Genomic DNA, 16,004 nt, shown 5'->3' on the forward strand with positions numbered 1-16,004 from the left:
TATTATTAATGTTCAACTGAAGTTCAAACGAATTTCCGGTTGGTGTAAGGGTTCACTTCCTTCTCAAACTACGTATATACCTGGCAGTATGCAACTGAACCAGCCTCCAGAAAACACCATTACAAAAGAAATTGCATGTGTATATATACACGCATACAATCTTTCTATATCTTTGAAATATATTCGGTATATATATATATATATATATATATATATATGCCCGGATATAAAAGATATCGATAAAATAGAAATAGATAACTTAGATAAGTATATCTATCAGTGATAATCCTAGTTACAAAATGTAATTGTTATATCTCAATATAATGACTTTAAACAGTAGAATTAATAAATATATTTGTTTCCTTGTGAGATGAAAAATTGCTTCGTTCCTGTCATCCGTGAGGCTTCTAAACCTGTATGCTTATATCGATCTTTATTGATTAAAATATAGAACTAATGGCGAAGTTATTTATAAAGAAATTATATATATATATATATATATATATATATATATATATATATATATATATATATATATATATATATATATATATATATATATATATATATTTGTGTGTGTGCGTGTGTGTGTCTGTGTGTGTAATATCAAATACTGATCCCTAATGATAAAAGGAATATCAGGTATTGAAAATAATCCAACATGAAACGTCTCTCGTTGAGCCGGTACTTCCAATAATGCAATGCTAATTGTTTTAACTCCGCGGGTTTGTTTTTCTTATTAAATATCCTTGGTGCGGCATGAACTTTTGGGAATATGTTTCAAGACTTGTAGTATCAACAGATGTCTGGGTATGAACTTGATATCCAACGTGGAACACACGGTTATGAAAAGTTAAAAAATTTGTGCACGAATAATTAAAAAAATTGTTAAAGGTCACTTTATACTGTATAGAAGGAGGGATTTTAAAATATTCCTATACAGTCGCCAAAGTTGAGCGGTTTCCCATATGAGTTTATTTTTACACATACACACATATATGTGTATATATATATATATATATATATATATATATATATATATATATATATATATATATATATATATATATATATGTATGTATGTATAAGAATGTAGTTGTATATGTATGTGCTTGTGTATTTATATTTGTTTATTTTTTTATCCAAAATATCTCTTCCTATTCGCTGCTGATGAGTGAGGCATCAAAGGAGAAATATGAAAGGGTGAACCAGTTGTGGTAGATAAGTTGACAAGCCGGAGGAGGAAGCGCGAATGTATAATTGACCGAACAGTCAGAGTGGAATGCAAACGGCTGACCAACCAATACCGAAGGTTACTGTTCAGATTTGCCTCATTTTCCAAATATTCAGAAAATATCCTCCCTCCTCAGGTTTTACCTCTCTCACAGTCACTCTCCCTCCCACCCTTTCCCGTCTTTCACTTCACCCTTTCTCCTTTACATTTGCTAGTCGACTTTCCTTTTCTGTAGTGCCCTGCCTCTTTTGTTACTGCCCAGTGCCAAATTTTCTATGACTACAACACTTTTTCTCTCTTTTTTATGGTTCTGCCGAATATCTCTCAGTAGCGCACGTACATATATTCTCACAACTCACTTTATTTTCTTGTTCTGACTCATTTTGCAGTTACTCCCTTTTCGTTATGCTTTGTATTCTGATATATACAAATATTACTTGAGGCCAATATGCATAGACACATGTATTCACATGCCAAGAATTTTGCGTGACTGCATAAAAATGTGTACCGCTTAATTAGTAGATATGCATAGAGTTAGGCACACACATTGAGATACGTGTGCATTCACCATAATGTTGCAGCTGCTCATTTACTTCTCCCAACAAAAAAATCATTCCCACTAATAGATCAACTAGTGATCAGTAATACCACTCAGGGAGAACACTTCATGGCAGCTAAACATATCAGTGTTACTTTGTGTGCGTGTGTAAGAGCAGTTTCTTTACATAGAAAAATGTGTGAGATGTATTTGGGAAGAAAATGTGCGAATGAGAAAGTAGTGAAAATTGAAGATTTCTATTGTATTGAATGTGTAGGCATAACGTGTTTAAGAAATTATCAAGGTATGAGTATGTGAATATGAAGAGAATAAAACAGAATGTAGTAAGAGAAATACTATTCTGTCAGTTTTGATGATTTGGTTGCACTTTTTTTAATGTATTTATATATGATCGTATTTATGCGATATGTTAAAAAACGATAAGAAAACATGTATTACTATTAAAGTAATTGAAAATTTTCGTGATATATATATATATATACATATGCAATCACACACACATATATATATATATTTATATATATATATATATATATATATATATATATATATATATATATATATATATATATACTTTTTGTGACTGATTATAAAAAATCTACATTAAAGTATTTTTTTTTTTACTCCAAAATATTCGAAAATCTGCCTTCGGTTAATTTTAGACAATCTCCGATAAAAGTTACCAAGAAATTCCTTGGGGTAGTATTCCTCCTGTGCAGCTCCTTTAAAATCCTATAAAATTTCAATAAAATCCTCGTGGTAATTCCTGATACGGACAAGTATATATTTCATTATTTATTATATATACAAGATCTTTTTTTTCTTGCGTATAGGACATTTATATGTATAAATATGTTTTGAATATTCTCCATTTGTATTCCACATTGTATCGAAAAGAATTCTGAACTTAATAATTCATCTCTTTAAATTTCGGCGTTGAATGCGAAAGATAAATAAATAAAATAATATAGGACCAATGTAAATTTAGGGGCACCTTTGGTGGTTTTTGAGGGTTTTTTTCTCCTTTATGTTTAAGGCAAGTAATGAAAATTATTTTGTATCCGAAGTGACGAGATAGCAGCTCAAAGGTAATAATAATAACAATAATAATTAAAAATAAATAAATAAATAAAAACAACAGGGAGAGAAATGCTGCTAGAAAACACGAGTTGTCGTTGTAGAACCGATGGCTTCCCCTGTAATTGTTGTTCTTGGTGGAGTTGCACTGGTTAAATATCAAATTTTTAATTTAGATCCAATTTCGGTGATAAAAACAACAAAACACAGTAGTAGTAGTAGTAGTAGTAGTAGTAGTAGTAATAGTAGTAGTAGTAGTAGTAGTAGTAGTAGTAGTAGTAGTAGTAGTAGTAGTTCGGTGGTAGTAGTTGTAGTAGTTCAGTGGTGGTGAAGTTCTCGTTTATGATGATAAGAAAAAGAGAGAAAGAGAGACAGAAGAGAAGGAAGAGAGAGAAAGAAGAGAAGGACAACAGAGAGGGAGAGGGGAGAGAGAGAGAGAGAACACTCGGAGCTTGACTTAAGTCTACCCCAAAATCGATGGCTGCCTGGTTGATTTTCCTGGTGGAATGGCAAGGTGTTTTAAGGGTTGTTATTCGGGTATCGTCAGAGGCGTAGATCACGAGCCAGAATTCACGCAATAGAATAGAGAGGTAATAATCCTAATAATGTTATTAATTAATGGAGATGTTATATCTTGGTAAAGGGAGATTGCTTTATGGTCGTTGTGCTGAGCTGCTGCTGCTGCTGCTACTGGAGTCGTTGCTGATATTTAGGGGTTTCGCTATTAGTGGCACAATGTTTCTAATGAAGATACACCTCTTGAGAAAAATTCTTCACTTGCTATTTTATCAATTTGTGTAGATATTGGTTTGTATTGCTTCCATTGAGTATTCCTTCCGCTCTGTTTTACAGAGACTGGAGAACAAGATAATTGAATTTGCTTTGATTTAAAGCGACGCTATTGTCATAAAAAAGAAAAAAAAAAAAAAGAAAACAGAAAAAGTAAAAGGAGAAAGAACGAAAAAAACTGCGATGCAATTGATGCTTATTGATGCGTTAAAAAATAAATAAATAAAAGAGTTTATTAAACCGGATCAGTTATGACAAGAATGGGTCGTCTCGGTACACTGATATGAGATTTCGCTTGCTAGGAGCAGTAACTTGTTGCAGGGACTGAGAGAAAAGGCTTGTTAGAGGAGTACCATTATTTCGGTGCTGTCAAACAAAGTGATGCGATAGAATTATTGAGGGGGAAACGATTTTGTCATTTGTGCTAGTGAAAATCATGTTAGCGTATTTATCATAGTTTTTACTGGTGCAGCTGTAGTTGAAAAATACCTATATTCGATGTTGCTGCTATCGTTAGTGTATATATGCTATGTTACTTCACGCTGGTGAACAGGCATTGCTGCTGGAATAAATATTATTTTATGGACTGCTTGTGTTAGTGAATTTATAATTTTTCTTTTATATTGTTCATACATGTTACTATTCTTATTGCATTTGGTTCTACAGTGGCATTTAATATTCCTGATAATGAAAAGGTGGTAATAACAGAAGTGGCAGTATCAGTTTTTGTTGTGGATTTCACAGACGTCTTCATTAACATCAATTTTTTTTTTTTTTTTCCTATTTGTTATTGTAGTTATCACGGAAGTTAGAACAAAGTGTTTACTTTCCTCCAGATTAATTGGTAGTTATTCCAGCTAAAGATAGTAGCATGTAATAATTTGTTTTCTTCTTAATGTGTCGACCAGAATATTTGATATTGGGGGTGTTGAACAGTATTTGTGACATAATGACGACATTGGTGGCAGTGGAAATTCTTAAAGTAAGTGTTGTAGCCTAGATGGTGCAAGCGGTGGTATTTTTTGGAGATTGCTAGGTGGCGAAATGTAAAACAACGGCGGCTTCACTTGCATAGAGACATACTTGTGTTTACACGGACGGTTGCGTTTTTGTCGTCATACGATATATAGGTTGGCATATAGTCCTGCAATGTGACAAAGGAGAGTTCTTAATAAGAAGCGACATTTTTCTTACTCCTGTTGTTATCGTTAGTGCTTTTAAAGTCCATTTAAAAGTATATATTTATAAATAGATTGTTTTTTTCGTATGATTAGTAAGTGCCTTTTCATTTCCTTCTTCTAGCTCCTTGTATTGTATCATTCTCTTTTCTCTTCCTTTCCTTCTTTTTCTTATTTTATCATTCGTTTCCACACGTACTCAGGCAAGCAGGTAGGCAGACAGACAGGCAGACAGGTAGGCAGACAGACAGACACCGGAGATTTCGGTGGTGATGATGGAGCGGCAGCAGCAGCGGCAGCGGCAACAGCAAAGATAAATAGCAACAGCAGCAGCAGCAGCAGTAGCAGTCACGATGGGAGAAGCAGCAGCAAGTGTAGTTGCAGTTGTAGTAGTTAGCTATAGTAGAGTTCAGAGTAATAGTATTTCTGGTCTCCTACTGCCAGCAGCATCTACTGTACTAGTAGCATAAATCGTGTTAAGAACGGCAACAGTAAAACATCAATTGCACGCATTGAAGAGAGGAGGTTTCAATCAGGTAAACAGGGCCTTTATATGAACGACGCTAGCTGTATTTACAAGCCTAGGGAGTCAGTCGATCAACCGTGAAAGCTTCCCACGAGGAGAGGGGAATAAAATACGGTAACATAAATGTATGTTTGTGCATGTATATATATATATATATATATATATATATATACATACGCACACACGTTTAAAGATGCTAGAAGTAGGGAGTATTTCGGACGCATTCAAAAAATATTTATAATAAGGTGCATAGTAAAAGATAGATTTAGATTTTTCTAAAATAAACATCAATACGGAAATAAGGGGTAGGAGAGAGGACAGAGGAAGACATGGAAGGAAGGAAGTAAAAGGAAAGAAGTGGGGGGGGGGGGGAGAAAATGACAAATACGGATAGAAGCAGACTTGGAAAATATGTAAGGAAATAATAGAGGGAAGAGGAAAACGGATCAATACAATTCAGGAGTCAATTATGTAAAACGAAAATACAGATTCAGTGGGAGAAGTAGAAAGACAGAGAAGAGGAGAGAGAGAGAGAGAGAGAGAGAGAGAGAGAGAGAGAGAGAGAGAGAGAGAGCGTGTGGGAAGAAGATATAAAAGATGAGATGAGAATAGGAAAGTAAACCAGTCTATGTAAGGATTATTTACTACAGGTTGTTGCCGATTTCGATCCAAGAGAGAAATTAGGGTTTAACACGTGAAAGGGGGTTGACTAGTTTATATGTTATCAGCACTGTCTGAAATATTATCCGCAGTCTGCAGCTTTGACAACAATCGCTAGCTTCTTAATGAAACAATTTACTAATACTAAATTAAGGGGTTTAGTTAACTAATTAACGATGAGATAGTTATTGGATTTACAACGAAATAAGAAATTTATTTGTAATTCAGTATAATTCATTCATAACGAAATGATAGTCAGACTACAATACTGCAACCGATCTTAGATCGAATGAATAGGTGCCACTTACAATGTGACTCACGTATATCATACCATCTTTTACTCCTGCTATTGAATATTTATCGAAATTTAAGGCTTAATAACTCGTTTCAAAACTGAATTTTAAAAATGAGAAAGAATATCATAATGTGTAGGTGGATACATTAAAATACCCGCACAATAATATTTATGTGCGTATTCATATTTATCTTTTGGTACTCCGTGGAATTATAAACGTGGCTACGGCATTTTAAACCTTAGTAGTGAAAGAAATAAGAGGGCTAGATTTTTTTTTTTGCCTTAATTAATACACGTTAAGGTTAAATAAAACAAATGTGACGTGGGGGAAAGGGGTATCTTGAATATCTTGAACGTTGCAGTTCTGAGGAGGAAGAAATACTGGGCAATATTCAGTAGGAGAGGAGATACAGTATGAGGATGAGAGAGACCGTCGTAAGAATCGCGTGGGTTTTATGGGGATATTCAGTTGATGGGTGGCTAGGCATAATGCCTGTAGTAGTAGAAATCAAAGTAGCAGGAGATAGTATATCATGACAGCGGGTCACATTTGTAGGTGCTATTAATTGTATTTGTGTTAGATGTAGTAATGCATAGAGTATGAGTAGTATGAGCAATAGAGTAATACAGATTTAAAAACATGTTGAAATACAGACAGACAGACAGACATATGCACGCGCACACGCACATACACACACACATGCACACACACATATTTCTACATTTATGTATATGTGTGTAAGAATGTATATATATATATATATATATATATGTACATCTATGTAAATGTATGAATGTATATATATATATATATATATATATATACAAGAATAAGGGCAGAGAATCGTCAATTAATAATAGAATTAATAATTAACAATTTTGCCAAGTAGTTCAGTATGAAAAAACCTTTATCGGTAGAACTATTTATCATCATAAATATACAGGGATTAGCAATTGAGTTGCTTCTCCAACATACTGAAAAATTCAGAAATAGCAGTCAAAGAACTACTATATATATACATATGTACATGTATGTTATAGATATACATATGTACATATATGTTCATGTACCTGTATGTGTGTATATACATACATATATATATGTGTGCATATATGTATTTGTGCATATATATAAATATATATATGTATATATATATATTTAGAGAGAGAGAGAAAGAGAAAGAGAGAGAGAGATAGAGATGTATATATATGTGTGTGTGTCTATGTTTGTGTGTGTGTGCATATATGGTGAAGAAGATATAGACATCACTGTTTGTAAATATATAGATACAAAACGAAAGAGTCAACATATGCCTGCAGCATATGTTAGCACTTATTTAATACTTTCTATATTATTTAATTGTTTCTAATCTATCATGGTTTCCCGTTCATTCAGTATACAACACACTCCTAATAGATGAAGACAGCAGTCTTTGTAATATAGACAAAGCATAAGAAATGAATAAAAAAGAAACATAAGATGTAGAAAATAAACCTAAAATAACCGCGGCCTACGATGTGAAATATTTCTATCTTTAAATTGTTTACACTGTTAGCAAGTGGGACAAACATAAGTATGCGCAATAAAGAGCAGCATAACGTATTGAATTATTGATTTTCTCGCCTAGTCACAAGGCCCCCACCCCTTTTTTTTGGCGGAGTAATGGGGGAAAGAGTTAGGGTTGATTATTCACCCGTACTTTGCATACCCTATATACTGCAATGTGAAGGCGCATGACCTAATGTTTAGGGTGTTCCACACACGATCATAATATCGTTAGTTCGATTGCCGGACTGAGCGGTGTGTTGTGTTCTTGAGCAAAACATTCATTTCACCTTGTTCCAGTTTACTCAGCTGTGAATGGGTAGCCCTACAACGGAGCAGCTTTCCACTCAGCTTGAATTCATCTTCTTACTCCTGACAAATTTCATTTTATCTGTGTGTGAGTGTGTGTGTGTGTGTGAATGCATTAATGTTTGTCCGTTTGTGTGTGTATCACTATACATATATATATTATATGCCACCCTATGTATGCATGTGTATGCGTCTGTGTGTGTGCATGTGTCCATATGTGTTGAGTGAAGTCTGCTTGTGCGTACGCGAGTCGTGCGTGTGTTTTGAGACCTTTAACTAAGTTCCTGAGTCAACTTAACTGCTGGTTACCTCTGGTTTTCGTACAAGAAGCAGATACAAAATAGAAGGTCAGCAGAAGATTGTATTGCCATGTGGTCAGCTTTCTAGAAAAAATACACCATTGCTTCTCAGAATAACTGTCTAACCTCGACATGAGGAAATGACATATTAGATGTCATAGCCTTGCATTCACTGTATCACAAAATCGTCATAGTTACTGAGCTTTTGAAAATAGGGCTGGCTTGAGGGTAAACAAAAGCAACACCGAAAATAAAAATAGTATTATCTATTTCACCGGGCCCTCAATGTACATACTACTTTTAAAATTCAAGTGCTGGCGATCCTCACATATTAACACTGAGGTATTGTGCCTTTAATCTAGGATAGAATAACATTTTACCTTTGCACATTTTATTGAACATATTTACTGCCACGTTGATTAAACATTTGGGAGTTGAGAATCTTGTCTATGTTCGGCATGTAAAACCAGAAACAAAGTAAAACAAATCCCTATCCCCGACTCAGTTGGTTATGTGTTACTTTATACACACAATTATCTGATGTTGTATCTGATTTTATATGAGACTGGAAAGTGATATGATATGATTTTTATGGCTTTATTAAAGCTGCAGCGATGTAAGTGAAATTAAAATTGAAAACAGACAAACGAGAATTGAGAATAAATCGTCAATTTGGCTCACCGAGAGATTTCTATTTCCATATTATTGGGATTTTGTAATTAATCTGTAAACATTAACTGAAATTAAACGTTATTCTCAGGGAAAAAAAAGAAGAAAGAAAACGCATACACTTTAATAGTTCGTCAATAATCCAACAATATCGGACCGGCGAAGTTCAGATCTAGATTTCATCCTCGCCAATCCCATTTATTCTCTCTGTCTGCGCCTGTTTGTAGCTCTCTCTGAACAAAATGCTATTTCAGTTTCTGAGAGTATGCAACGTTGTATCCTATCTCCAAGAATGACAGTCTCTCTGTCGTGGTTCGCCCTCGTATTCAAGCTTCCATAATTTCAAACGTGATAGAAATCAACCTATTTAAAATCTTACGATCTCTCTACCCCAATCTCTTTTCTAAATTCATTCATCAGTGCACTTTCTGTAATAAGATTTATCGGATACTTATTTGATATGCCATATCACCGAGGCCTCTTGCTCTTGAAGAGGTCTACAGCCAGGCTACCCACCACATGGAATCCATTCTACTATTTTCGCTTGGATTTCAAACTTGATGTCAGATATCTTTCTTGCATTGCGGAGAGAAGCGTTTGTCGTAACTCACATTCGAATGCCAATCCTTCTGAATACTGGGACTTTCTCGCTTCTGGTCTTAACCATGACCATTCTATGCAACTAAACTTCCCGTCCTTGCAACTACACTTCACATTCGGCTTGCATCGTTACACGAACAAAAACAACAGAAACAAGTTTAAAAGCCTTTGTGGGTCAATATCTAATCTTGTTTTTTATAGTTAGAAGCCCATTTCAGGTGTTCAACAGATCAATAATTTTGTGCATTTCAAGTCTTGTAATATAACTTCTCCATATCTGAAAAACAAAATTCAAACCATCCAAGTCAGTACACGAGAACTAAGAGCTCGCAGTCACTGGTGATTTTTTATTGCAATCTCAGATAGAGATCTTTGTCAAAATTACACCTCACGACTTTGTTTCCCAACTCGGAAAATAATTTAGTCTCGATCAGTTATCTTCTAAATAGCACAAATGTGACCCCCATAAGAATACAATCGGATGAGTTCTACTGTCATAATTAATCAACTTATGAATCGTTTATCTACGCACAACCTCCGATTTACTGGCACGCTATATACACTTGAAACCTCAACTATACTGACTTAAACTAAACAGCAACAATACTAACCCCCCACCACCACCTTTATCATCATAAAGATTACCTAAACACCATTTTGACAGTCAAATTTGCAACTCCACCAATATCACAACCATTCTCAACAAAACCGTCATCATCATCTTCGACATCATCACTTCTACCACAATTAATATGCTTCTATAAAGACACTACATTGTATGCACTCCGTAGCAAATCTCTAACTTTCATTTTTATTGGTTCTGCTGTGTAATTAATTTTCAGATTTGAATAAATATATTTGCATTGTAATGGGAATATTCATGTAAGGTTCATAAAGTGGAGAATTATTTGTCTTATGACGTTTTCTAGAACTACTTACAAGAACTTATAGTTTATATATAGAAATTGGAAACATTTCAAAACACTGACAACAACCATGAATGCAATCTGCTGACAAAATCATAATTGTTGTACTATATTGGAAATATACTTAGATATGTACCCCTTCAAATTAGGTCAACGTTATTTTGCGCAACGTTATTGCAGTGTTTAGCAGAGTATATAGTTATTGGGAAAAATATACACGATATCTTTTGGTTCTGGTATAAATGAAATCAATCATGTCCATGTAGGATTTATTTGGGAACAGATACCATAAATATCTGAACAAAATTATATCTAGATATCAATTATGACATTGATGTAGAAGATGGTTGGGCTATAAGAATGTATAGGATAATATGTAGTGGCAACCGAATAGAGGTAAGCTTTCGGCAAGTCAACACTCTTTATATGGTACTGAGTTTCGTGATTCTAGTAAATTCACTTGACTTACAAAAGGAATGATATTATGGACATTACATAGCCCCATTTTCATACTTTTAAATGATCAATGACTAAACAAAGAGAGAAAGAATATTAATAGCAAATTGGAATATGTTACATGTCTCGCAGTACAATGTATTGAAAGAGAACCAAATAAATAATTGTGGTGGTGTTTCTGGAAAAGTAGTGATCTATCTATCTATCTATCTATCTATCTATCTATCTATCTATCTATCTATCTATCTATCTATCTATTTATGTGTGTGTGTGTGTGTTTGTATGGCTATGCATTATGTATGCGTATGTTTGTGAGACTGTCATTGCGAGTGTATGTATATGTATGCATTTATGTATATACATATGTATATATACATATACATGCACGAACACACAAACACATTCATATATAAAGAGAGTGAGAATAATCCATAAATACATGCGCCACATGGGCTCAACTCCCCTCACCTCTTCATCTGACTCCCCACCTCTCCTCTCTTCATCTGACACCTACTTCCTCTCTTCACTCCTTCCTACCTCTCCTCTTGTTCTGACACCTACTTCCTCTTTTCACTCCGACCCACCTCCTCCCTTCATCGATACCCCCTCCATCAACCCTACCCCCACACATCTCACTCCCACATACCCCACCCCTACCCCCATATTCTCACTCAAACTCACACCCACCCTCACGTTCCCACACCCTAACACCACCACACCACACACCACTACACCACATCACACCACCCGCACACACTAGCACTGACCACTTCCCAGCACCCACACCATCATCCACATAACAGAGGCACACACACATGCACACACCACACGTGAAAGTCACCGGCCCCTATTAACACGCACACACACTCTCACAGATACACGCGCGCGCACCTTCGTTTTCGGATCATCAATACTTTATTATCTCCCCTTCGTCCTAACTCTCCTGTCTAACTACCTTTGTCCAGCCAGTTGCCATGATTGACCGCCAACTCCAAAAGTTTTTTTGTTTTATTCTCTCCGTTTATTTCCTCGTGTTGAAGAGCGTAGGCTCGAAACGTAAAAGACTTTCTCACCTTCCCGAACGTCAAACCAATATACCTGCTAGTTGTTTATACATCTGTCTTCGTCTTTTGTTTTTCTGTAAATTTCAACTATATATATATATATATATATATATATATATATATAAATTGACCCCAAGTTGTTAAATGTCTGAAACACATTTCTTGAATAATTACACTTCTTTTCTGCTTTATCTTGCAGCGTCCGAACTTTGTGACTTTGTGACTAAACTCTGTAGTGCTAAGCAAAAGTCCTACTAAATGTAAAATAAACTCACAATAGATAAACATGTTCTTTGCAAGTTGCGATTTATCAAGTGTCGAACGGATGCTTGACATTTAGAATTGGTAGTAAAGTATCTAAATAGTGTAGTTTTTCTAATTACTATCAAGTATTCTTTAAAACAAGTTTTATCAATCACGATAGGTTGTGATCGCAAAACTTATCTAAATGTATTTGCAAGTTTCTGAACAGGAATCATTTAATCCTTACATGTTTTTTTTAAATTTCGGGTTTCATTAAGTCTTTAAACTAATTTAAAACTCAGATCGGAATTGTCGCTCTGTCATTCAACGTCCGTATTTAGATTTCCCATAAATTTCTTTTAGCTATTATTTCAGTTTATGTGACAGAATCGTTAGCACACTGGGCAAAATGCTTAGCGGTATTTCGTCCGTCTTTACGTTCATTGTCATCATCGTTGTCATTATTATTATTATTATTATTATTATTATTATTATTATTATTATTATTATTATTATCATTATCATCATCATCATCATCATCATTATCAGTCGGTGAGCTGGCAGAATCGTTAGCGCGTTGGACGAAATGCTTAGCGATATTTCCCCCGTCGCTACGTTCTGAGTTCAAAGTCGACTTTGCCTTTCATCCTTTCGGAGTCGACTAAATAAGTACCAGTTACGCGCTGGGGTCGATGTAGTCGACTTAACCATTCCTCCCAAATTTGAGGCCTTGTGCTTCCAGTAAAAAGAATTATTATTTTCTCATATTCTTTTACCAGCTGTCTGTGGCGATGCTCCGAACCAATATTTTCAATTAATTATTTTGTTACTTACTATGAAATTAAATACAGTATTAAATGTTTAGTGTTAAGTCTTGCTCCATTTACTTATCATTAGCACATACTAGTGTGTGAAGTGAATTTACTTTGTTATGAATGTTATTTTAACTAAGTCATATAGGTTAACATTGATCTTGCGATGCAAGTATAAATGCACCAGAATGAATTATTCGTTTCTATACAGATTACAGCTTTAATCTAGCAATTCAATTGGGATACGCCGCTGTTGATTGATTGTAAATGATTTTTGTTTCTAAAACGCTTTCGTCACTGCTACTTACTTTCAGTTTGTAAAGCTGTCTGTTTTTGATCAATTCTTTAAATATTAAGGAGGTTTGCTTTTACCTGTTTCTAAACTATTTCCAATAATTTTTTTTTTGTATTTTTTCAAGTATGTTTACTTTTCCTTCTTCATGATCATAATTATTATGTTCAAATTCATCTAACGTCACCTTTTTACTTTCTGAGATTAAAGCACTATGTTTATGTATCTAAATACCAATGACGTGTGTAGACAAAGAAACCAGTACTGTTATTACTGAGGGAAGTACACCGGGCAGAAAGTCCGGCGCTTTTTATCCTTTCGGCGTTGATAAAATAAGTATGAGATGAGTACTGGAGTCGATGTAATCGACTTACCTCCTCCCCAACATTGCTGTCCTTGTGCCAAAATTTGAAACCTTTATCACTGACTGCAGTTTACTGGCAGAAGTGTTAGTTCATATTTATAATTTTTCTGGCTCTTTACCTGCTGTGTTCAGATTTTGCCGAAGTCAACTTTCTGGCCCTATATCTATTTTAGAATTTACTGTCATCCTTAGGGTGGTGGATTGTAGAATTCTTTCAAGTCGATGAAATAAGTACCAGTTATCTACTAGATACAATCCACTATTCTCTCAACTTCAATTTTCTGGCCTTTGCCTAAGTTGGGAAAGATTTTTATTATTATTTTGGTGATAATACATCAACTTAAAGATAACATTATATTTATTACTATCCTTTTCCCTTCGCAATATAAAACATTGAAATTTTTTTCTAACAATAATCAGTTCGAATTACAGACTAGCCTGGAAGTGGTGAACAGCATTAAAATGCTGAAGTAACACAGATAAATGAATGTAATTGAAATATTCGATTATAATGAAAAAAAAAATATATATCGAACATTTGACTAATGTCGAAATAGTGAATACCATTGCATTAGCAGAAGCCATTGATTGCTATTGAATCTGCGATGTATATAAAATATCGAAGCATGAGCAATATTGAACGTCATAGAAATAGTGAAATATTTGAAATAGAACAAAAAATGGAATCTCCTTTCTAGTGTTTTTTTTTTACTCCTCACTTGTATTAGTCCATCGGTAGAACTGTTATTATTTTTCGGAGAATATCTCATCATTGCAAAAATGTATTTCTTTTTCTCTTTAGTTATTTAATCTATCGCGCGTAAGCAGAGTGAAGTCAGATTTTGACGTGTCTTACTAAGACATCCATCAGCAGATAATTAAACCTATTGATTTACTGTGAAAGAGGGATGTCATTTGATGCTAGCCCAGCTGAGTTGTATACGAAAATCACAGGTACAGTTTTCTGTTATCTCCCATTGACCCATATAGGAAACTTTTTACAATTTAAGCTGGCAGATTTCGCTCATTATATACAGTTGTCTTCCAGACTATCAACGTATTTCTTTATTCGTCACGAGGACACCAGTCTTTTCTTTTTGTCCGTGGGTACTTCATAATCATAACAGTCAATGGTATATATTTGCTGCGAAAATATTTCAGGACCTGTCTAAGTGATATTAAAATTGAATATTTAGTCTAGCAGAATGTCAAAGATAATCTAATGAGACTGGTTAAGAAAGAAACATATTTTAACATTCTTAGCTTTTATTAATCATAGTAAAGTTCTATAAAGTATGATATATCTTATTCTGATACTCAATGGACCATGTTGTTAATAGATATTTCTTACGCGAAGTCTCTATTTTGTAGGAATGAATTATGAAATTTTGTAATTTTTCAGATGGATCAATTTAGATTAGTTTTTATTTCATTAATATTGTATCTAATATTACAGTGCCTATAGTTTTTGTAACTTCTCCAGGATTCTAAGATCCAGGCTGTTGATAGCCTTCTCGAAATTCTATCTGTGTCTTTTGGAGTTTGGAGCCCTTTATATGATACTTTCTGCTTCGGACAAGATTTTTGAGACAAATCCAATTCTCTCTGCCTTTCAAGGGCTGTGAAATTATAGCTTATATATTCCTTCGTATTACAAATACTATTAGTCAATGTATTAGTCAATCGTATATGGCTTAAAATCTGAGGCTGAACTATTGAACAGTGTTAACTACAGTGTTTTAAAATGTGATAATAAATTCGACACGATCAATATACGCAAGATGATTTTTTTGTTATTCATTTATTTGCTGACTGATACTTGGTTTGCTACTACAGAGAAATCAAAGGTAGGGCAACAAAAGAAGCCAGTTACAATCATCAATCAAAAAACAGTTGGTTTTATAAAGTTCGTGAGCATGAGTTTGCTTATATATTAGGTGACCTTGCCTAAAAGATAAAGTGAGCCATGAAAAATATCATTGTTATATATATTTTTTCAATAGTTTTCTCGCTGGATTAAGTGTTCGTTTCTCTTTTTGTCTTCTGAAATTTTATTTTTGGATCTTCTATATATATATGAAGAATTTTCCTCCGTCTGGCTATTTT

At 34.3% G+C, this 16,004-nt stretch overlaps 1 protein-coding gene across 8 annotated transcripts in view; it reads right to left on the minus strand.

The window, feature by feature from the left end:
- LOC106867486 (innexin unc-9) overlaps positions 1 to 16,004 on the minus strand; it is a 956,248-nt gene that overhangs the window by 682,373 nt on the left and 257,871 nt on the right. For 5 of the 8 annotated variants that reach the window (XM_089347511.1, XM_089347513.1, XM_089347510.1 and 2 more), the window contains exon 1: positions 1 to 492. This exon is cut by the window's left edge and continues 1,335 nt beyond it. The exons of the other annotated variants lie outside the window; for them this stretch is intronic. The gene's annotated coding sequence lies outside the window, so the exon portion shown is untranslated. Of the gene's footprint in view, positions 493 to 16,004 lie in introns of those variants that run through there. 8 annotated transcript variants of the gene reach the window in all.

Source organism: Octopus bimaculoides, chromosome 2, assembly GCF_046866305.1.
Source record: "Octopus bimaculoides isolate indiv1 chromosome 2, ASM4686630v1, whole genome shotgun sequence".
Classification (NCBI taxonomy): domain Eukaryota; kingdom Metazoa; phylum Mollusca; class Cephalopoda; order Octopoda; family Octopodidae; genus Octopus; species Octopus bimaculoides.